Source organism: Polypterus senegalus, chromosome 8 (assembly GCF_016835505.1).
Source record: "Polypterus senegalus isolate Bchr_013 chromosome 8, ASM1683550v1, whole genome shotgun sequence".
NCBI lineage: Eukaryota > Metazoa > Chordata > Cladistia > Polypteriformes > Polypteridae > Polypterus > Polypterus senegalus.
Window position 1 is genome coordinate 153943972 of NC_053161.1, and position 23406 is coordinate 153967377.

Below are 23406 nucleotides of genomic sequence, written 5' to 3' on the forward strand. Positions count from 1 at the left end.
ACATAAGAGGTTGGGAATCAGACTTAAAGAAGTGGGAGTTCAGGGTAGGGTTTGTAGATGGGTGCAGAATTGGCTCAGATACAGGAAGCAGAGAGTTATGCCTAATTGAATTGACTGGTGTTAAAGAGCGGTGTTCCACATGGATCAGTGCCATGGCTATTTTTAATAAATTTTAATGATTTGGATAGGAATATAAGTAATAAGCTAGTTAGGTTTGCAGATGATACCAAGACAGGTGGATTAGCAGATAATCTGGAATCCATTAAATCATTACAGAGGGACTTGGATAGCATAGAGGCTTAGGGAGATTTGTGGCAGATGAAATTTCACGTTAGCAAATATACAGTATTACATGTAGGATGTAAAAATGTTAGGTTTGAATACACAATGGGAGGTCTGAAAATCGAAAGTACACCTTATGAGAAGGATTTAGGAGTCATAGTGGACTCTACGCTATCAACTGCCAGAGAGTGTTCAGAAGCCATTAAGAAGGCTAACAGCATTTTAGGTTATATAGTGTCCTGATTTGTGGAGTACAAGTCCAAGGAGGTTCTGATCAGGCTTTATAACACACTGGTGAGTCCTCATCTGGAGTCCTGGGTGCCGTTTTGGTCTCCAAGACATAGCAATGCTAGAAAAAGTCCAGAGAGGGAATCCAGGCTAATTCCAGGGCAACAGGGAATGAATTACGAGGAAAGAGCTGAGCCTTTTCATTTTAAGCAAAAGAAGATTAAGAGGAGACATTAGTCCAGTGGATCGAGACTGTTATTTTAAAATGAGTTCATCAAAAACACGGAGGCACAGTCGGAAACTTGTTTAGGGTAAACTTCACACAAACATTAGGAAGTTTTTCTCTACACAGAAGACCACAGACACTTGGAATAAGCTACCAAGTATTGTGGTAGACAGTAAAACTTTAGAGACTTTCAAAACTCAACTTAATGTTATTTTGGAAGAAATAAGTGGATAGGACTGGCGAGCTTTGTTGGGCTGAATGGCCTGTTCTCGTCTAGAGTGTTCTAATGTTGTAATGTATTGTTCTTAAAACCTGGATAGGACAGCAGTCCATTGCAGGACAGATTAATTGACTCTTTACCACACTAGACAATATAAAGGCCTATTTAACTTAATCTGCAGAAAGGGGTAACTGGATTATCTGAGAAATCCCTCACTGACACAATGAGAAATGAAATATTCAACATATGGAAAAAATGACCTGGAGTTGTGAGAAAGTAACTCTAAAATTTGTCATTTTTGCTTTCAGCTTTCATAATTTGCCAGTAGACACTCATGCTTAAAATACCATAAAAGATAGAAAGAGAAGCTTCAGAACATCTCTTCATGATAACATTAGTGGTTTCCAAGAAAAGTTTTTACTTTTATTTTAATTATGTGTCTCTTCTCAGGAGTTCACTCAGAGCAACACTCCCACTTACAGCTGCTGTTCTCCCTGAGATAACACGTGAGAAGGCAAAACCCCAAAACTTTTGGATTATTCATCAGCATTTAGATGTAAAACTAATCTGCTTTGGGGATGACTGATTAGCCATTGAATTGGCTGAATTCTTTAGCTACATGGTAACAAAGACTGTTGGGTAATCCAAAGGTCCTGAGTTTGTGTCTCACTGCTATTATAGATAGAGTGAATTACTGAGAAGACACAGTACTCCACAGATACATTACATACTTCTTTATTCAACTCTATATTTATGCATATTTCTTTATTTCTTTTCCTGAGTCTAAGTTCCTTTCTTACATAACAAAACATGACGTGGATTACAGCGTGAAAATACTGTAGAAAATCAACTTACCCTTTACAGCTCATAATCACCTTGATGCTAATCAGCCTCATATATATGTAGTCATGATGCTGCAGGCGTTCATTGGCTGGTTGAGCAGCCTTCCTCCTGACACATCGAGACCCTACCACCTGCATTCAACAGCATCCACCTTTACTCTGCAACTGAGCATCCAAGATCATGCGTGGCATTATAGCATCTCTCATATGTGTTCTGGGGGTCTGGGAAAGGCGTAAGGCACCAGCATCTGAGTGGGTAGCTGCTAATACCTGGCACATTTAATGATATGATTGCTAATACAATAAATAGTATAAAACATATGAAAAACTGAGGTCTGCCTAAGCTACTTTTCCTCAAAATAAATGAATCATGAGTTAGTCCAGGCCATGAAGAAGTGATGTTTGTCAGTCTCATCTTGGCATCACATATGACAACATATAAAGTGGACCAAATACAGAATAATACAAATACATATGACCAGTTCACTGAGAAGTGACAACAGGTTGTCAATATAAACTGAAAAAATGACAGAAAAGCTTTTCAGTGAAAATACGTAACATTGACTGTCTTTAAAAGGAACTGAAATACAATCTGTACATCATATTCAATACTTTCGAGGTTTAATATGCTTGTCACGTTAGCACACATTACAATAATGGCTCGTTGATATAATTCATAATTATATCATCCATATATATAATGATAATCAAATATATAATTCATAATTCATATAAACGAGCCGTTATTATAATATATTATACTAGCAGAATACCCGCGCTTCGCAGCGGAGAAGTAGTGTTTTAAAGAAGGTACGAAAAAGAAAAGGAAAAATTTTAAAAATAACGTAACATGATTGTTAATGTAATTGTTTTGTCATTGATATGAGTGTTGTCTATATATCTCATATCTATATCTATCTATCTATCTATCTATCTATCTATCTATCTATCTATCTATCTATGTTGTTCTCATATCTATCTATCTATATATATATCTCTATCTATCTATATATATATACCTCTATCTATCTATCTATCTATCTATCTATCTATCTATATATATATATATATATATATATATATATATATATATATATATTGTAATGGATGGCGGCCATTTATCCCGCCAATACCCCAAGCCGCCAGGTGGAGCCCTCCTTGCAGCGTGGAGGTCCCCAGAAGACCAGCAGGGCATCATGGACATTGGAGTTTTTATGCAAAGCCCTGCTGGATGCCGTGGGGGCCACAGGAGGGAGCTGCAGGGAGGACAGAGGGCTTTTTCGTGACCTGTGACCAGGAGGCTCGTCACAGGAAGAGCGACGGACTTCGGGTTGAAGAAAGGGACTATTTACCCTGACCCGGAAGGGAAAAGGACTTGTGGACTATTGGGCAGAAACACTTCCGGGTCAGGAGGTATAAAAGGACTATGGGAACTCCCAGACAACGAGCTGAGCTTGGTGGAAGGGTGGCAACGCTGCCTGGGAGCTGGAGGATTGGTTATTTGTTTATTATTGTATTATTGTGAGATTTATGAGTATTGTGGAGGAGAGTGTGCTTTGTGCACTGTGGAAGAGAAATAAAGTCAACATTTGGACTTTTACCTGGTGTCTGGAGTCGTGGACAGGGGTTCAAGGGAGCGAGGACGCCCCTATCGCTCACAGTGGCGTAGCCGGCAGGATACTCTAGCGCCGTTTGCAGAGGACCTGAAACAAAAATTTCTGTGGGAAACGAACCCTGAACAGACGACGGAATCAGGAATCACCACAGCATCGCCAAAACCCGAAAAAACCGAGTCCAAAATGGGAAAAAAGAAGGGCAAGCAAAGCGACAACGCCAGCGGGAGTGCCGTAGGTGCAATGGCCGACGCTCGGGAGGAGTTAAGGAGAGGCCTTACAAGTCCGGAGAAACCTCCAGGAAGCAACGATCCCTCTAAGGTACGTGCCGGGAACGACTTTAAAATCCTTTTATTGTTTCTCACCTTGTCCCGTGCATGTACCTTGGAGATGACCACCTGGAGGCTCCGAGGGGAAAAGGAGACTGCCCCGAAGACGACGGCCTTCTCTTGTCGAAGCCAGAGCACCTAGAAATCGACTTCCGCATGATGGCAGCCGACGAGGGACACGGTAGCAAACCCGTGCATCCTGGGAAGGAGGAGCTCCAGCCCCTGCAGTTTGCACCTTCAAGCCCAAGGAACGGACTTGGTTTTTCCGAAGGGGAAGGGGAGGCGAGCGAGGCATCGCTCAACACACAAGAAGGTAAGGAGGGTCGGGAATTAGCTGATCGGGATGTCGAAAAAATATTAAAGGCAGACCGCAGTTCGCCGAAGAAGGCAACTCGACCCTCCGAGAACTCCAAATCCCAGAAGCCTCCGCGAGACCCGTCAGAGCACGTGCCTGAAGCGGGCGTGCTCATTGGCTCCCGGTCGGCAGGTAACACAAACGAGGAAGTGAGTGTTCTGCCGATCGAAATAAATAATTATATTAACTTACGGGAGCTCGAAAAACTAATCGAGCCCGTAGCGAGTGTCTTGCAGGTCCTGACGACCATTGAAAAGATCGCCGGGATTTGGGAGCGCAGCCAGAGAGCCGTTGGAGAAGGTGAGGGCCTACGTGCGGCGATTTGGTGAGGAGCCTCCCGTAATGAATGATGCGGCGATACAGGTGAGCGAGACCCGTATCGTATATAATAGAGGGACGCGGTGTGATCCGGGCCCGCATTTAATAAGTAGCGGGTGCCAATACACGGCGTACCCTACAAGAGAGGTCGGTACGTTAACCGAGTGGTCGGCGGAAGGGCTAATCGATCCGGGGCAGCTAGACAGTGCTGACTCGAGCGAGGCAGCCCTGAAGACGCCGCCGTAATTTATAAAAGTAAAGGGGTGCAACAGTAAAGGGTCTCTCTTTACTTAATAGAGAGACTCAGACTGTGGACAAGCCCCAGATTAAGCAGGAGGGCTCCAAGATAAAACGGGGGTCTCCTGACAAGAAAGGAAAAGAAGCAGAAAAAGTGAAAGCACCGTTAGAGGCGGCAGGGGTTTCTCTCCCAGCACAAGGGGCGGACCTAACAGTTCCTTATTGTTTTCAGTCCCGTAGGGGAAGAATACCAGGAGGACAGAGGCAATGTTACGGGTGCCGAAGGTTGGGCCATATTTGGCGGAACTGTCCTTGGAGAGAGGGGGACAAGATGTCAGTTTGGAATAATATTCCCCCTAGGTTCTCCAGGGACCAAGATGTTCGTTTTAATCAAGGCTCAACCAGGACGCCCTCTTGAGGAAGACTTCCTCTCGGGGCAGGCCGCCCGAATAATAATTCCGCTGGGGAATACTGTAATGGATGCCCGGCCATTTATCCCGGCCAATACCCCCAAGCCGCCAGGTGGAGCCCTCCTTGCAGCGTGGAGGTCCCCAGAAGACCAGCAGGGCATCATGGACATTGGAGTTTTATGCAAAGCCCTGCTGGATGCCGTGGGGCCACAGGAGGGAGCTGCAGGGAGGACAGAGGGCTTTTTCGTGCCCTGTGACCCGGAGGTTCGTCACAGGAAGAGCGACGGACTTCCGGGTTGAAGAAAGGGACTATTTACCCTGACCCGGAAGGGAAAAGGACTTGTGGACTATTGGGCAGAAACACTTCCGGGTCAGGAGGTATAAAAGGACTATGGGAACTCCCAGACAACGAGCTGAGCTGGGTGAAAAGGTGGCAACGCGTCTGGGAGCTGGAGGATTGGTTATTTGTTTATTATTGTATTATTGTGAGATTTATGAGTATTGTGGAGGAGAGTGTGCTTTGTGCACTGTGGAAGAGAAATAAAGTCAACATTTGGACTTTTACCTGGTGTCTGGAGTCGTGGACAGGGGTTCAAGGGAGCGAGGACGCCCCCTATCGTTCACAATATATATAGCAAAATACCCGCGCTTGGCAGCGGAGAAGTAGTGTGTTAAAGAAGGAAAGAGAAAGAAAAGGAAACATTTTGAAAATAACGTAACATGATTGTCAATGTAATTGTTTTGTCACTGTTATGAGTGTCGCTGTGATATATATATATATATATATATAGCAAAATACCCGCGCTTCGCAGCGATGTCATGTGTTAAAGAAGTTATGAAAAGAAAAGGAAACATTTTAAAAATAATGTAACATGATTGTCAAAGTAATTGTTTTGTGTATTTGGTGGCAGCGCCACAACGTTGTTTTCGTAGCTGCATCAGAAAATGTACCACACGCCTGACACGCCTCCTTTTACTGTTTTCTCACAGCTTGGATTGCTGCTGTCATATATATATACACACACACATACACACATACATACATATATATATAATATATATATATATACACATACATATCTTCATATCTACATATCTATATACATATCTACACACACAAATTATATGTATGTGTGTGTGTGTGTGTGTGTATATATATATATATATATATATAATCTAGATAGGGTGTGTGTGTGTATATATATATATATATATATATATATATACTTGTGTGTATGTTTGTATGTGTCTATATGTGTGTGTGTGTATAGCTTTGGTCACTGAGTGCAAGGGAAAAATAAAACAGTAAAACATTAACGTTTTAAGAAGTACAGGTACATTGAGCACTACTGGAGTGGTTAGGTAAACTACATTTTAAAACTGTGTAACAACAGGTAAGTAACTAACAGCAGCTAAAATGTATATGGATCATCTCTCGGTAGTAGATCCCTTTTGAAAGGCGCTACACGACGGCTGTGGTATAGAAATTACATTTTCTATGTGAACGCTCAAATTTGTGCCTCTGGTAATGTGCCTTACCGCAATTAAAGAAAATTATTTTTGTGTCCTCTGCCGTGTTAAGAGAGAAAGGCTTTGGTTTGGGATAAAAGGAAAAAAGGTGTAAAGAAAGGAAAGTTGCCTTTTTTTTATATAGTATAGAGAGATGTGTTCGCTGACGTTATGATCGCCTTTTGGGACAGTCGCGTGGGTCTTGTGTAGACTGGTGAGACGCCCCGCCATTAATCGGCTGTGATGGCACTGTGAGTCCTCCACTCGTATGCGTGTGTTCATAATCCGAGCTGAGGACCTGATAATCGATACGTGCAAAAGAAAGTGTGAATCGCCTTAATATTATTTTGCCGTGGTGTAGAAAAGGGGTCCCGTGTTTGCACTTGTCTGGGCTATAGCTCAGGGGGAGGATGAAAAAAATTAAAAGTGCTCACTTTGACTTAAGGCAGAAGCGCAGTCAGCGTCTCAAAGGCCGGCACAGCTATGCACGCGCGCTGGCTGCTCGACTTTTTGCAGGAGACCCCTTTGTACACACGCTCATGATATCAAAAGTCTCAGCGCTTTTGGAGGTAATTCATATATTATATATATAGCAAAATACCCGCCTCGCAGCGGAGAAGTAGTGTGTTAAAGAAGTAATGAAAAAGAAAAGGAAACATTTTAATAATAACGTAACATGATTGACATTGTCATGAGTGTTGCTATCATATATATTCCTGCCTAAATAAGTCACCCTCGCTTCGCTCTTACTTTTTTACCGTTCATTTAATCATGGCTAGTGGCGGAAAAATTATAAAATGGAAGGAGGATGGCTTTACCAAAACAATTATTGATGGCGAATCGATTATTCATAAAGCTTGAATTGGTGATCTGTTTTTCTGTGTTAACCTCATATTTTTCATACTTCTTCTCAAACTAAGGTGGTGCGAGGGTAAAATGAATCGGGATGCGCTGATCAATGTAATCGTGTACCAGGAAATCATGCATTGACAAAAGCTCCCTTTGCTTGTAATGCAAAGTGTGATTAAATGCATTATTTTTATCACGTTATGGAGCACATGCATCGAAGCTTCTCAGCTGTGCTTGTGCTAAGAAAAGGAAAGATTTTAAAAATAGCGTAACACGATTGTCAATGTGACCTTTTGTAAGTAGTGCCTGGAGGATTCAGTGTGTTGAAACTCTAGAGACAGCGTGTGTATTAACTTGAGGTAAATGGGAGGGGAGATGATGACGTGACTCCCCCACCCGCCTTTAACTGTCAATCCCCCACAAACACAGTCTCTCGGAATTTGCATAAGCACACCCTTCACCTACAATTTTAACTTAGTTACAAAGTGATCAAAACTCTCGCTTATATCCCGCCCTCTCATTAAACTTGTATCCCGCATTACCTGTGGGCATGTGAAACGCCAGCGGTAGCCTGTCTATGAACTTAATTTAAAGTTTAGGTTTACACCTTGCTTTCTTTCCGAGGTAGCAGCACTCATGAATATGGTAGTATATGCCACTCGCTCACTTCTTATTGTTTCGCTGCCTTCTCAATTATATAATGCATGTTTTCTTAAGCGCTTTTTGTAGGTCTTCCTGGTTTTCTATGCACTGCGTTGACAGTCAGTTCACGTGATTACGTGTGAGGCGTGATGATGTCACATGAAACTCCGCCCCCTACGTCTTTGCAGCTCTACTCCATTACAGTTAATGGAGAAAAATACCTTCCAGTTATGACCATTAGGCGTAGAATTTCGAAATGAAACCTGTCCAACTTTTGTAAGTAAGCTGTAAGGAATGAGCCTGCCAAATTTCAGCCTTCTACCTACATGGGAAGTTGGAGAATTAGTGATGAGTGAGTGAGTGAGTGAGTGAGTGAGGGCTTTGCCTTTTATTAGTATAGATTCTAATTATAATACCATGTACAAGTTGTAGTTTAGCTGGTTTATTTGCATTTCTCTACTTGATCAAGGGTGTCATCATTTCTCATTTTCTCCTAAATGTTTTGCACTCATGGGTCAGAGCTGATGTAAATATGCCCACATTCCCCCGTCAAGTTTTCTTTTATAAATCCTGATATTTGCGTCAGGAAGATGTGTACGTACATTTTGAGTCTATTTTTGTGAGGCCCCAAGGCAAGTTTACTGAACATGAGTTTCTAGTCTATGTATTACAGAATTGCTTGAAAAGACAGAAGGCAACCCTTGAATTCTTCTTACCAGACAAAGACGTAAGATCACTTTCAGTTCTTCTTCTCCTTGAAATTATAGAAACAGATTTTTCTTTTTTCTTAAAGCTTTTGTGATCCATTTGAAGATCTCTGGGGGACTAAATGTGCAATCAGATTGTCTCCTCCCCAAAGTCTTTTAACTATGACACATTCTGAGATAAATGGAGACTGTAAAAAAATAAGGAAAATAATTTTAAATCGATTTCTTCAGGATTAGATTAGAGATTAGGATCAATTAGAGATGTAGAACACAGAGACAATGGCTATGAAGAGAAAAGGTATTGACACAGTTTTATTACCCATTTGCAAATGACAGCCTGCTGGGATAAGGACCTCTTGTAAAAGCACAGGAATTGCTAGATAGATAGATAGATAGATAGATAGATACTTTATTAATCCCAAGGGGAAATTCATATAATCTAGCAGCAGTATACTGATGCAAAAAACAATACTAAACTAAAGAGTAATAAAAATGCATGTAAAAACAGACACTAACTTTGAATAATGTTAGCATTTACTCCCCTGGGTGGAATTGAAGAGTCGCATAGTGTGGGGGAGGAACGATCTCCTCAGTCTGTCAGTGGAGCAAGACAGTGACAAAAGTCTGTCACTGAAGCTACTCCTCTGCCTGGAGATGACACTGTTACATCACAGTCACGGGACTAAAACCTTTATAGTCAGTACACACCTATACAGCTGAAGATGTACTCAAGAAAAGATGCAATAGGAATAAAAAACATGAAGAACTCTGGTGTCTGCATACTCATCCACTGGACATATGCTAGAGTCCTATGAGAGTGCATTGACAGGAGGTGGATATCACAGGACTGATGTCACATTCTGTGACCAGGTTTGACCTGATATTGATATAGGCATGTAATAATCAATCTTTATATTTTATAATACCCTTTACTGAATATAATTTACAAAGCAAACAAGAATAAAATTTAAAAGTAACCATTGTCATTCATGCATGTTGGAGGATCTCCTCACAGACTCGATCAAGGTTTTTGATAACCCAATAAGACGAGAGAGGGCTCTGTCACTAACATTCTCTTCTTCTTCTCTCCCCGCAGTACTGAGAAACCATCCAGTGAGGGCACTTAGCTCTATCCCTTCTGGTTCATCCACTATAAGAAACCCGGCTGCCCAGAAGGAGGCAGCTTTAACGGCCAGAGCAACCCACCCGATGGAGTTCCTGTGAATGATTCCTAATTCTGCAGCTTTGTTTATATTTCACCTATGGGCTGGAAACATAATGGCAAGAGGCGTTTCTTCTATTGGACCCTATTTTGTGGAATAAACAGGATGACACGTTTGGAGTCCCAACTTGTATCTCTACGTGATTTGGCATTCCTGCATCCAGCTGCACCATATTATGGAGAGCATACAAAAAATTACTGAAGTTGAAATCATGAGAATGATGATGTCAGGCTCTCAGATGTCTAGCTCTAGCAAACACAAGTAGACTGAGGACTAAGAAATTAAAGATTATCAGAAGTCAATAGCAAAGTTTTGAAAATAAAGTAAAATCAGAAACAGAGTTACTGTACAGTAGTTGAGTTAGGAAAGGTGGCAATATGTTCATTTATTCTCAGTCCATGTCACCGATCTGGCAGCTGTAGCTAATCTGGAAGCAATTTTGTGCAAGAGAAGTATTTAAATATATATTGAAGTAATGCAGTTAAGGTGATGAAAATATGTAAATTAAGGAGAATGAGGAATGGAAGGTTGGGAATGTTTTGATGTTCTGCAAAGTTAAAAGTTACATTGTGAACTTGAGCTGGTGATAGTGAAGAATAGTAAAAATTATTTTAATTCATCTGGAAATCCCATAAGAAGCAGTTCAGTTTAATATATTGGTCAGGAAAATTATATTAACATATCAAACATGCAAGCCTAGCGAACACCTCATTTAAAAAGGTAAGAGTGACACAGAATGATAAAAACGTGACATGGCCAATACATGCATTTCCCCATTTTCCCTCTAGAATGGGAGAGGAGAGGAAGGAAAAAGGAAGAGTAGTTCAAACTAAGGGAGTCCCTAACCTATTTTACACATGATGGTAGTTGAACACTGACTTAAATTCAAGAAATTAGAATTTCTCCAGAAGTATGAAGTTAAATTTTAACTCACCCAACTAAAGATGTCTTGAATGAGACAACCCATGTTGAGAGAGCTCCTGCAAGAACTGAGAATTTTGGAGTAATGAAATGGTAAAACTCCAGAAAGGGAGATGTGACCGGGAGGATGGGTAACCAGAGCTGTAAACCGGTACATTTGTGACTGGACAGAGATGCAGACTGTACCATCTGTGAACTTAGCAGTGAAAAAACGGAACACTGTGGGCCATAAGATTAATCAAATGTCGAAAGCAAAAAAACAGGTCATTAACCAAAAGGAAACTAAGTCTTTTGCCATAGCCAAAATGTAAACCAAATGGGAATGTTAAAGATTTCAAAACCAGAATTCAAAAAAGAAACATGCAGAAAGCTCTTAGTTTTATCCACAGTCATGGATAAGGAGAGACCCATTGTGCCGATATTTCAAATTTTGTGATAATGACATCAAGAATATGCCTCCTGGATCCCTAGAGTAGTGTGCTGACAAGTGGGATTTACAAAATGGCAGTTTACATAGACAAAACAAAACGATGTCGGGGTACTGCTAAATAATAATAAAGATAAAAATCGACTTTATTCCAGAGGAAGAAAAAACTAAAATACACATTCAGAAATGTTTTTGATTTCCAAAACCCAGAAATCTATGCATGAAAACAATAAACATTTAAAGCTGTCAGATTCATAACACAGACATAAAAAAATAGTCCAGTCTGGAGTGGGATTTGTAGTGAGAAGAAACAAAAAAAAAAACATTTTTTGTCTGAGGAGTTTTATTAATCTGAAGCGATTGAAAAAAGATTAATCAGAGGCAAGTTTGAATGAGTGAATAGGAAGAGTGCAAAATTGTTGCAGACATGCAAGATTTCTGAGGATTGTGACAAGAAAGGGCAGAGTTAAGACAACGTATGAGCTCAGGATGAGCAGGATGTCAAAACTGGGAGAACTGGGAAGACAGACTGAAACAAGTTAACAACATGTCTTCAAATTTGACAAGGTTCAGATTCAAAATGGAGACTGGAGCAAAATTCATCAAAATATCTAGCCATTAGGGGTCTACTTGAAAATGAAACTAACTATCATTAAGATGTTCAAAAGGTTAGCACTCCCACCGAGAGATGTGGACGAGGTTGCTCTACTTGCAGTATATTCCACAGGCTGTAATGATCATGATCATGTTACCAACTTCGAAATGATATTGCAATAAACATAAATAGAACAGTAACATAAATCAGTTTGCAATTTGTGTGATAATTCAAATCAACACGTATGCAAACCCTTAATTAAGCAAAACACAACTCTTTTACATTTATTGATTTGGCCAAAGCTTTTATCCAAAGTAACTCTCAACATTTATGATACAATTGGTTACATTTCTTTTCTTTTTCCAATTGAAGCACAGGCAGGTCAAGCGACTTGCTCAGGATCATACTGTATCAATGGTGGGATTTGAACCCACTGCTTAATGGGTGGAAGTCTAAATCCTTATCCACTACACTACACCACACTGCCTGTTATAAGGATACCAGTAACGGTGCACTGCATGATAACATGCTGTGAATACACTTGACTTGAGCGTTCATAGTTTTCATGCTCTTTCTCTGTACGTTTAGTGTTTATTTGCTCAGAGGTTCATGAACGTGCCTCTTCCTGAGCAGCGCTTCTTTTCTCCACCCTCTCTTCTTTTGTCGGCATCTTTTCATGTTAAAACTGATTAACTTAGTGTTTGTATTGCAATTACTTAGTACGGTTTCTTTAATTTTTCACTTAAGCTGGCACTTAAGTCTTCAATCTGCCTCAAGAATGATTTAGGATATGAAGAGGTAGGGGAAGTGACGGTGAAGGTGGTAGGGATGAGAACGGCGCCCGTACGCATGTGCCGCGCGGCCGCCCCGTTGGCAGCTGCAGAGAGTTGATTCTATAATAAAATAAAATAAAAATAAAAAGAGGAATAACCTTGGAGGTCAATCCTCACCCCTAAAAGCAGATAGACGTCATGTAGTATTTATGTGTTTATTTTTTATTGTGTCTTCTATTTTTCTATTCTTCATTTTGTAGAGCACTTTGAGCTACATTTTTTTTGTATGAATATGTGCTATATAAATAAATGTTGATTGATTGATTGATAGTATATGTGCACCAAATTTCAAACGGTCATACGGTTTGTGAGCTACAGGTGATTTCAAATCCTGGACAGCCACGGTAGTGTATTATATAAGAAGATGATGAAGGACAGGAACAGGCTACTTATCTAGCAGATGATTCATAAAACAGCTGTCATCCTTACCAAGAACTATCTCAAACCTGGTAAAGTTTAAAAGTTCTTAAAGTTGTTTCGAACAGGTAGCCTGATGGATGTGTGTTCTGATTTAAATTATCCAGCAAATCTCTAAACCTTCTCTATGGTTCTTTAGGCAAAACACATTTAGCTGAAGGAAGAGTTTCTTTCAAACCGGTCTGATATCATCATGTACATAATTTTAAATAACATACTGAAATTCTTACTTGTATTTCCCCTGCATACTAATGATAAAAGTAGCATGTTAACAAAACATGAACGCAAAATATCAAATGCAACAGCAGATGATAGATCTGAAAGGTATACGTCAGGTTTTCTTACTCTCTCAATCACCCTTGGGCACAATTTTAGAATCAGTACTTTACTGAAATCGGCAGGTCTTTGAAATGTTCAAGCTCAAGTTTTAATGTCTCATAGACACTACAGCAGAATTCTAACTAGTGATCATGGAGTAAAGAGAGTAGTACAGCGCCAACAAGAAAGAATCAATGAAATGGAGACATTAAATGCAACCCCATCCATTATATGCAACATCAAATAATAAACATGAGAAACACTCACCCACCTGTCAGTACTAATGCCTTCTGATTATCCTTATAATCTGTGGAAGGAAAGTGTCTGTTAATGAAGTGGTGTGAATGCTAATGCACTTAATACTTTTTGCCAGAAACATCTGTTCAGACCAATAGAAATTCACTATATGAACAGTACAACTTATTAACTGAATACTTTTTTATACATCATATGCACTTCAAATAGTAAAAGCTGCACTGTGAGGCAGCACTCCATCCTCATTGATGCCATCGTCTGGCTTTGAATCTTCTGCCCAGTCATTCCATTCTCTCTGTGTCTCTAAAAATACGATGATAAGGTTAGTCGGTGACTCTAATCTGGCTCTGTGTGAGTGAGTAGGAGTGTTTGCACAAGTATGCCCTGTAACACTCAGGTGTTTTTCCTGTCTTATGCCCAATGCTGCTAGTCAGGCTCGAGTCCCCATCACTCTGGTTTGGATTAACCATGTTTGAGAATATTATGGAATATTTTCCTTCAGCATATACATTTTATTTAATTTCCCTACCTCGTATATACAAATTATATGCACTAAGATTTCCATCCCCATTACAACATGTTAATGTCTCTTGAGGCTCTTTAACAGCTTTCTTCTGCTCTGTCTTCATGTTGTCATCGTCTGGTGACTGTGATGTGACTTCTCTGTCTTCTCTGTCTCAGCTTTTGTCTTAGGCCTTTTCTTGAATAAAAGATCCTTCTGTTTCTTTACATTTCACCTGGAAAAAATCAGTTGTCTTCCGGTCTTAGACAAATTAAGGATCAAAGGTTGCTTTAATTGCAACCGTTTATTTATTTATTTTTTTTTACCAGGTAATAAAACTTGCACAAAACCTAGAGACTGTACACTGAATACAAGCAAAGAAGACAAAGTTCAGCCTTTTCTGCCTCTGTTTTATTATCCTAACTACATATTAGACAGTATAACAGTAGATTATTGACCTAAACACACACACCCTGCTGGGAGAATTTTATTTTCAATAGTCACGGTTGAGAGATGCAGTTAGGATTTATCACATATTTAAAGTTAGTTCCACACAAGCGTTGGTGGAATTACATCATTAAAAAAAAGAGTCAAAGCCTTTTATCGTTCTTTTATACTCTTTAGACAATATGGTGTGCTAAATTACAACCTCTATATTTAATTTAATACTATCACAAGCCAGTGTAAGAGATAAAGCTCTTCTGTCACCAGCATTTCTTTTCCTTATCTGAAAACATTTTCTTACAGGAGTTTCCTTTACTAGGGCAGCTGGCTCTAGGACACTCTATAAATAAGTTAGAAAATGTGCAGAATAAGTGAAATAATACGAATTTCACAGAAATCAGCCTACTGGGAGCCGAGTTCCTTCATAAGGACAGACAGACATAACAACAACGATAACAGGTGCTAAACATTATGTGCAAAAGAACCGACTAGTAGTCAAGTCAATTGGTTTTATTGTCACACCATCCACACCCAGTATTGCAACCTACAGTGGCATGAAATAATGTCCCCCAGGACCGTGGTGTAACAAACCATATACATATACACAGGACAAGTGAAAAACAGGTAAAAAACTATACTATAATATAATAGATCAATAATTCAAAATAAATAATAGCTAATTTAATACATAGTAATAATGTGAAATGGATAGTTATACATAAATAATTAATAAATAATAACAATAAAATAATAAAACAAAACAGTAGTGACAAGTGTAGCAAAAGTACTGCATATAAATTAACTACTAGGGGAGGATCTAAAGGACCCAGGGGCAGCACAGAGTTCAGAGTGCAGACAGCCAATGGGTAGAAGCTGCTGTAGTACCTGGCAGAACTGGTTTGGATGCTCCAGTACCTTCTGCCTGATGGAAGTGGGGCTAAAAGACCAAAAAGGAGAGGTCCCAATGATCTTTTCTGCTGTGTGTAGAACTTTTCGGTCAGAAACACTGAAGTTCTCAAATAGAACAGGGATGCAGCTGGTCAGAATGCTCTCAGTGGTGCCCCTGTAGAATTTGGTGAGAAGGGGGAAAGTAGCCTTGCCTTCTTCAGCCACCAAAAGGAAGTGGAGACACTGCAATGCCTTCTCGGCTGTGGAGGTGGTGTTACTTGACTAGGTAAGGTCAACTCCAGGTGCACACCAAGGAATTTGGTGTTCTTGACCAGTTCCAACACTGAGCTCCCGATGTGTTGTGGAATGTGGACAGCATGGACATTCCTGAAATTCTCTGTCATCTCTTTCATCATGACCACATTAAGTGACATTCGCCATTCTGTAAGTTGACTCATCTCCATTGCTGATGAAACTCACCTTCATTGTGCCATCCACAAACTTAATGATGGTGTTAGATCTATATGCAGCCACACAATCGTGAGTTAGCAGACTGAACAGAAGTGGGCTGAGTATGCAGCCCTGGGGAGCACCAGTGCTCAGCGTGAAGGCACTGGAGATATTGTAGCCTGGCAGACCAACTTCCTTATGAGCTTCTGAGGGATAATGGTATTGAAAGCTAAACTGAAGTCAAAGAAAAGCATTCTAGCATAAGTGTCTCTCTTGTCCAAATGGGACAGGGCCAGATGAAGAGTAGTCGACATGGCATTTTCAGTGGAACTGTTCGGATGATAGGCAAACTGGTAATGGTTATGTGATGTGGGAAGTCTGGCTTTTAAGTGGCCCAAAACTAGCCTCTCGAAGCACTTCACTACAACAGCTGAGAGTGATAGTTATTGACATGGGTATGATGGCAATGGTTTTGAAGCATTTGGTGGTGACTCCCTGCCTCAGCGAAATGAATATGTATGTAAAGATATTCATCAGCAAGCCCAGGATTCGTGACTGAGGACAAGTCTTTCACAATGGTGTAACTTTATCATTTACTCAACGTGGGAGTCATACACAAAAATTCACCATTAGATTAGGGCTAATGCTAAAATCCATACTGATTTTGCACTTTTATAATATGGTTCATAATGAAACAAGTATAAAGAAAAGAAAAATAAACTAAACATATTAACTTTTAAAAATTATATTATATATATCAAAATTTATTAAAAAAAACCCCACAGCCTTATCACATACTACAGCTATCTCGATATGGAAACATAAACTGATGTTTAGAAATATCTTAAAATGGATTTTGAAATATTTGGAAATGCATTTTTGATATCTTAAAGTGAATTAGAATTATCTAAAAATAAGTCTATTTCAAAATACCTTAAAAGCATTTTCAGATGTATCAAATGGATTTCAAGATATCATGAAATGAAACAGCGTTCATGTTGAGCTGTCACAAATACATTTTAAGACATCTTAAAGTATATCTGTATGTTTTGGTGAAGGGCCGACACTCTCGTCCAACCAGGACACCTGCTTAATGGAAGGACTGGGAGAGAGAATATACACAGAGCATTATCTTTATGCAGTTTGCATACCAGGAGAAGGTGGGAGCGGAGGATGCCATCATCTATATGCTTCACCGATCCCTCTCCCACCTGGACAGAGGCAGTGGTGCTGTAAGAATTATGTTTTTGGACTTCTCTAGCGCCTTCAACACCATCCAACCTCTGCTCCTTAGAGACAAGCTGACTGAGATGGGAGTAGACTCACACCTGGTGGCATGGATTGTGGACTATCTTACAGACAGACCTCAATATGTGCGTCTTGGGAACTGCAGGTCTGACATTGTGTGCAGCAATACAGGGGCGCCGCAGGGGACTGTACTTTCTCTGGTCCTGTTCAATCTATATACATCAGACTTCCAATATTACTCGGAGTCCTGCCACGTGCAAAAGTTCGCTGATGACACTGCTATTGTGGGCTGCATCAGGAGTGGGCAGGAGGAGGAGTACAGAAAGTTAATCAAAGACTTTGTTAAATGGTGCGACTCAAACCACTTACACCTTAACACCAGCAAGACCAAGGAGCTGGTGGTGGATTTTAGGAGGCCCAGGCCCCTCATGGACCCTGTGATCATCAGAGGTGACTGTGTGCAGAGGGTGCAGACCTTTAAATATCTGGGAGTGCAGCTGGATGACAAATTGGACTGGACTGCCAATACTGATGCTCTATGTAAGAAAGGTCAGAGCAGACTATACTTTCTGAGAAGGTTGGCATCCTTCAACATCTGCAGTAAGATGCTGCAGATGTTCTACCAGACGGTTGTGGCGAGTGCCCTCTTCTACGCAGTGGTGTGCTGGGGTGGCAGCACAAAGATGAAAGACGCCTCATGCCTGGACAAACTTGTTAAGAAGGCAGGCTGTATTGTAGGATTAAAGTTGGACAGTTTAACATCTGTGGCAGAGCGACGGGCACTAAGCAAACTCCTGTCAATCATGAAGAATCCACTGCATCCACTTAACAGTGTCATCTCCAGACAGAGGAGTAGCTTCAGTGACAGACTTTGTCACTGTCCTGCTCCACTGACAGACTGAGGAGATCGTTCCTCCCCCACACTATGCGACTCTTCAATTCCACCCGGGGGAGTAAATGCTAACATTAAATTTTATTTTAATTTTTTTCATTTTATTACTATTTAATTTAATATTGTTTCTTTGTATCAGTATACTGCTGCTGGATTATGTGAATTTCCCCTTGGGATTAATAAAGTATCTATCTATCTATCTATCTATCTATCTATCTATCTATCTATCTATCTATCTATCTATCTATCTATCTATCTATCTATCTATCTATCTATCTATCTATCTATCTTATCTCCTCCAGAACGCTAGATGGCAGCCCCTCTGGGCTGCAGCGCTGTCTCAGATTTCCTCAGAGCTTCATGAGAGTTGGAGTTTGGCACAGGCCTGTTGGGTTTCATGGGTGCTGCAGGGACTGCAGAGCTCTACTTTGTCATGCGTCCAGACCATGCTAACAGGCCACCAGAAGTACTCCCAGGCGCAGGATAAAAGAAGCCTGCAGTCACTGCTTCGAGAGACAGAGTCGGGAGGAAGAGGGTGAAGCTTGTTGGAGGAGGAGTGTAGGCATAAGAACACACAGAGACAGAAAGAAGAGAAGAAGAAGTGTTGTTTGCTTTACCATTGTGCTTGTGCACTGTGCTGTTTAGGTGGGAAACATTTAAGAAGGGTTTTCCACAGCAGAACAGAAGCCTATGTTGTGCTGGAACTTGTATCTGCGTCTGTGGGGTTTAGGGAGCTGATGCACCCCCTGCACGCCTGTTTCTGATGGGAGTGTTAGCTCTGTGGATATATGTTCTTTTATATTGCGGCGTTTTAATAAACCTTTATTTAAATAAGTATAAATTATAACGGCGAAATCCCTCTTTTCGGCGATAGGCGGCGACAAAGTCACAGAAAAGACAGAATATACTTAGCTTGTTTAATGCAGCTTACGTTGCTTTAAAATGACAGGGAAGACCAGTCACATTTCTTTTCTAACCACGGGAATTTGGTCATGTAGAAATGGCTTTTTTTCTGTCACAACAGAGGTGGTGTTGGAGTCTATTTCTTCCACTCACATAGGTCTTCAAAGCTTGGCAAGGTTCCAGCGTTCTTTTATATTGTGTCCACACGACCACATCCCCCAGTACAATGCCAAACAAGGTAGACAAACTTAGGCTAAGCAGCAGATAGTCAGATCATATAACACTTAGGCCTTTTAGGGCTGACAACAGCTGTTCTTGTCTATCTTTATGCTTTGCCTATCCCAGCACTTCCGAAAGTTGACACCCTGTGCTAAAGCTGGCTCAGCTCTTCATGGCATGTTATACAGAAAAAGAATGAAAAATACATTTAAAGAGATCTAAAACAGATACAGTGACACAATTCTTAATATTATAACAACCTTAGTATAACAACGCCACAAGGTGTTTTGAAATATTTGAAATGCACCTTAAGATATTTCAAAATGACTTCTTGTAAAATTGTCTTTATTTCAATGAGATTTCCTGTCATTTTAAGATATTTTGAAATTCATTTCAGATATCTTGAATTGTAATTGAGGATATTTTAAGATACTAGGGGGCTTTGCCCCCTGCTCACTTTGCTCGCCCACCTTTCTGCACTATGTGCCAACCACTTTGTGTCTCTACTGCTTGCGTTGTGAAGAGGGGGGCTGAGTGCACCCCAAGTAGACATGATCACTCCTCCAACACCCCCTCTTAAACGATGATACAATGGGAAACACATACAGTTTTTTTTTTACCTCCCCTTTGCTTGATCAGCTGCTGGCTTGCTGCTGCTGCCGTGCCGCGTGATCTGCATTTTATGCGGCGCACTTCTGTCATATCACCTATGTCCATATATTCGATCACTTTTCACTATTACCTTTTCGTCAATATTGCATTGAATTTTGATTCTGTGTTTGGAATTACATCATAACAACTCAACATATAACTGCCCGTGAGTGAATATCATTTCTTTCTCTCTATAAGAAATGTGTCTGAAAGAACCACACAGAACTTTTCCAAATCTCTTTGCATGAGCTCTTGTCGTCTCGCGGGACGTGAAAGTGTCTCTGAGACAATCACGTCTTGTCTCCTTTCAAGATTTTTTTTATAATAGAGAGATGGGAAAATGCTAGTAGGAGTAGTCAATGTGGAAATACATCTGAGAGATCTTAATAAGGATTTCAGAAATCTCAAAATGGTAAAATGGATTCTGTTTTAATATATGTTGGAAATGCAATAATGATACCTTAAAATGCATTTTAGATATTGTCACGTATGGCCAGAGTCCTTGCCCAGCTGGGACACACTGACCATGGAAAGACCGGAGGAGAGAGCATTTCCAGGACAGTTTCTCCCCCGGGCCGACAGAGGGCAGCCCTCTTGGTTTCCAGCAGTGTTTCCAGCTGGGTCACGGGTCATGAGCATGGAAGCTCAACCCTGTTGGGGGCTTTGGCCACCGCTAGGGGGGCGCATGGACATTTCCAGGGCTTTATTTGGTCACTTTCAGGAAGTGTGGCCGGAAGAAACTTGTTGGGCACCTTGAGTCCTTATAGGTGTCCTATAAAGGGAGCCAGTCACCACAACTCAATGGCCAGATTGGGGAGGAAGAGGACAAAGCCTGAGGAGGACTGGAGGCGGATGGACTGGTGGCAGAGAAGGGACTGTGTTGTGTCTTGATGCTGTTTTGGTGATTTGTGCACTTTAAATAAACCATGTGCTGGGTGTTAAACCTGTCTCCTGCCTGTCTGTGTCAGGGTTAGGGTGGCTGTATGCACCCGGGCCTCTCAAGATGTCCACAAAGGCAGACACATTTCAGATATCTCAAATTCACTTCATGATGACTTAAAATGAATCTCTGTTCCATTTCAGATATCTTAAAGTGTATTATAAGATATCTCAAATACATTTTAGAAGGACTTCCAGACATGGCGAACAACTTCACTGGACATCTCAGAAGAGGTTTGCCCAACTACTACCTCCAGACTTTGGCCTAAACAGGCTGATAAATAGTGAGCTGGCTTTTAAAGTCTAAAAAAACACCAGGAAATGCCTCATAAGAAAGAGAAAAATGTAAAAATTCTGTCTTGTAATTAAAAAGGTAAAAAGAATCTCAATAAAAGAAAATATTTCTATACTAATAAAAGGCAAAGCTCTCACTGACTGACTGACTGACTCACTCACTCACTCACTCACTCACTCACTCACTCACTCATCACTAATTCTCCAACTTCTCGTGTAGGTAGAAGGCTGAAATTTGGCAGGCTCATTCCTTACAGCTTACTTACAAAAGTTAAGCAGGTTTAATTTTGAAATTCTACGCATAACGGTCATAACAGGAACCTACTTATGTACATATATACCGGCCATAGCCTGCAGCTCGGACGCCGTGTGGGGTGGAGTTGCGTCCCTCATCGTCACGCCTCCCACGTAATTCAGTGCCTGCCCATATAAGGCCGTCCGTCAGCGGCAATCCAATAGAATCACTCTGCCGCTAAATATTCGCAGGTGAAGGACTGTGCTTATGCAGATGAAGATGAGATGGTCAGGGTGGCGTTTGGCACAAACTCAGTGAAACTGCGAGAGAAACTTTTAAGTGCCGGGGTCTTAGCTAACATTAAATAAAGCTGTGGATATCGCACAAGATAGCGCAAGCACAGCTGAGAACCTTCGATGCATGTAGTCTGAGCGGCTCACGTGAACTGACTGTGAACGCAGTACGCAGACAAAAAGCAAGAGCTCTAAAGAGCGCTGAACAAAAAAGCATTACACAATTGAGAAGGCAGCAAAAGAATATGAAGCGAGTGATGCATGCAAGCATATTCATAAGTGCAGCTACTGCGGAAACAAAGCACACGGTGGAAAAAGTCAGTGTCCCGCTAAAGGAAGACAGTGTAAAAAAAAAACCCGTGCATGCAGTGTGTCAGGTCTCAGATAAAGAGGAAAATGAGCTGAGTAAGAAACGAATCGATGAATGAAACCTGTTATCTTTACAACGATTGACAAACATGGAATGTAACTTGAACACAAAACATCCTCCAAATAGGAACCTGATTGAAAGAAATAATGATAATCAAATCCTTGATGACAGCAACACTCATAACACTCACAAAACAATTACATTGACAATCAGGTTATGTTATTTTTAAAATGTTCCCTTTCCTTTTTCATAACTTCTTTAACACACTACTTCTCCGCTGCGAAGGGCAGGTATTTTGATATATACCCCGATCTACATACTGTGAAATAAACGAACCACACGCCGTGCCGTTAGCCAACTTGCTGACCAACCACAAACATTACCTGGTAGGTAACCACCCATACAATTGGATTGCGATTCAGACTATGAATGCCTTGAATGTAATTACCCCGATCTACATACTGTCAAATAAACAAACCACACGCCTCTGATGCTGACGCCCGAGGTTCGATTCCCGAGAGGGAGTGCAGTGAGTGTGTACGCCTGATGAGCCCAGAATTAGGGCGAAACACGTGTCGCGTACTCATTGCATTATTTGACAGTAAAAACTATTTCAACCATTCTATGATCTGCTTCTTGAAACTGAAAGAGGGCACCGTGGCGGACGTTAGCCAACTTGCTGACCAAACACAAGCGTTACCTGGTAGGTAACCACCCTTACAATCGGATTGTGATTCAGACTATGAATGCCTTGAATGTAATTACCCCGATCTACATAATGTCAAATAAACGAACCACATGCTGTGGTGCAACATAAGAGGCTTCGCCGTTGACGCCAGAGGTTCGATTCCCAAGAGGGAGTGCAGTGAGTCTGTACGCCTTAAGAGCTCAGAATTAGGGCAAAACAGGTGTCGCGTACTCTTTGCATTATTTGACAGTAAAAACTATTTCAACCATATATATGTGTGTATATATGTAGATATTTATATATGTATATATATGTTTATATGTGTGTGTGTGTATATATACATATATATATATATATATATATATATATATATATATGACAGCAACACTCATAACAGTGACAAAACAATTACATTGACAATCAGGTTACATTATTTTTAAAATGTTTCCTTTTCTTTTTCATTAATTCTTTAACACACTACTACGCTGCGAAGCGCAGGTATTTTGCTAGTATTTAATAAGAGCAGGGCGGCACGGTGGCGCAGTGGTAGCACTGCTGCCTCGCAGTTAGGAGACCCGGGTTCACTTCCCGGGTCCTCCCTGCGTGGAGTTTGCATGTTCTCCCGTGTCTGCGT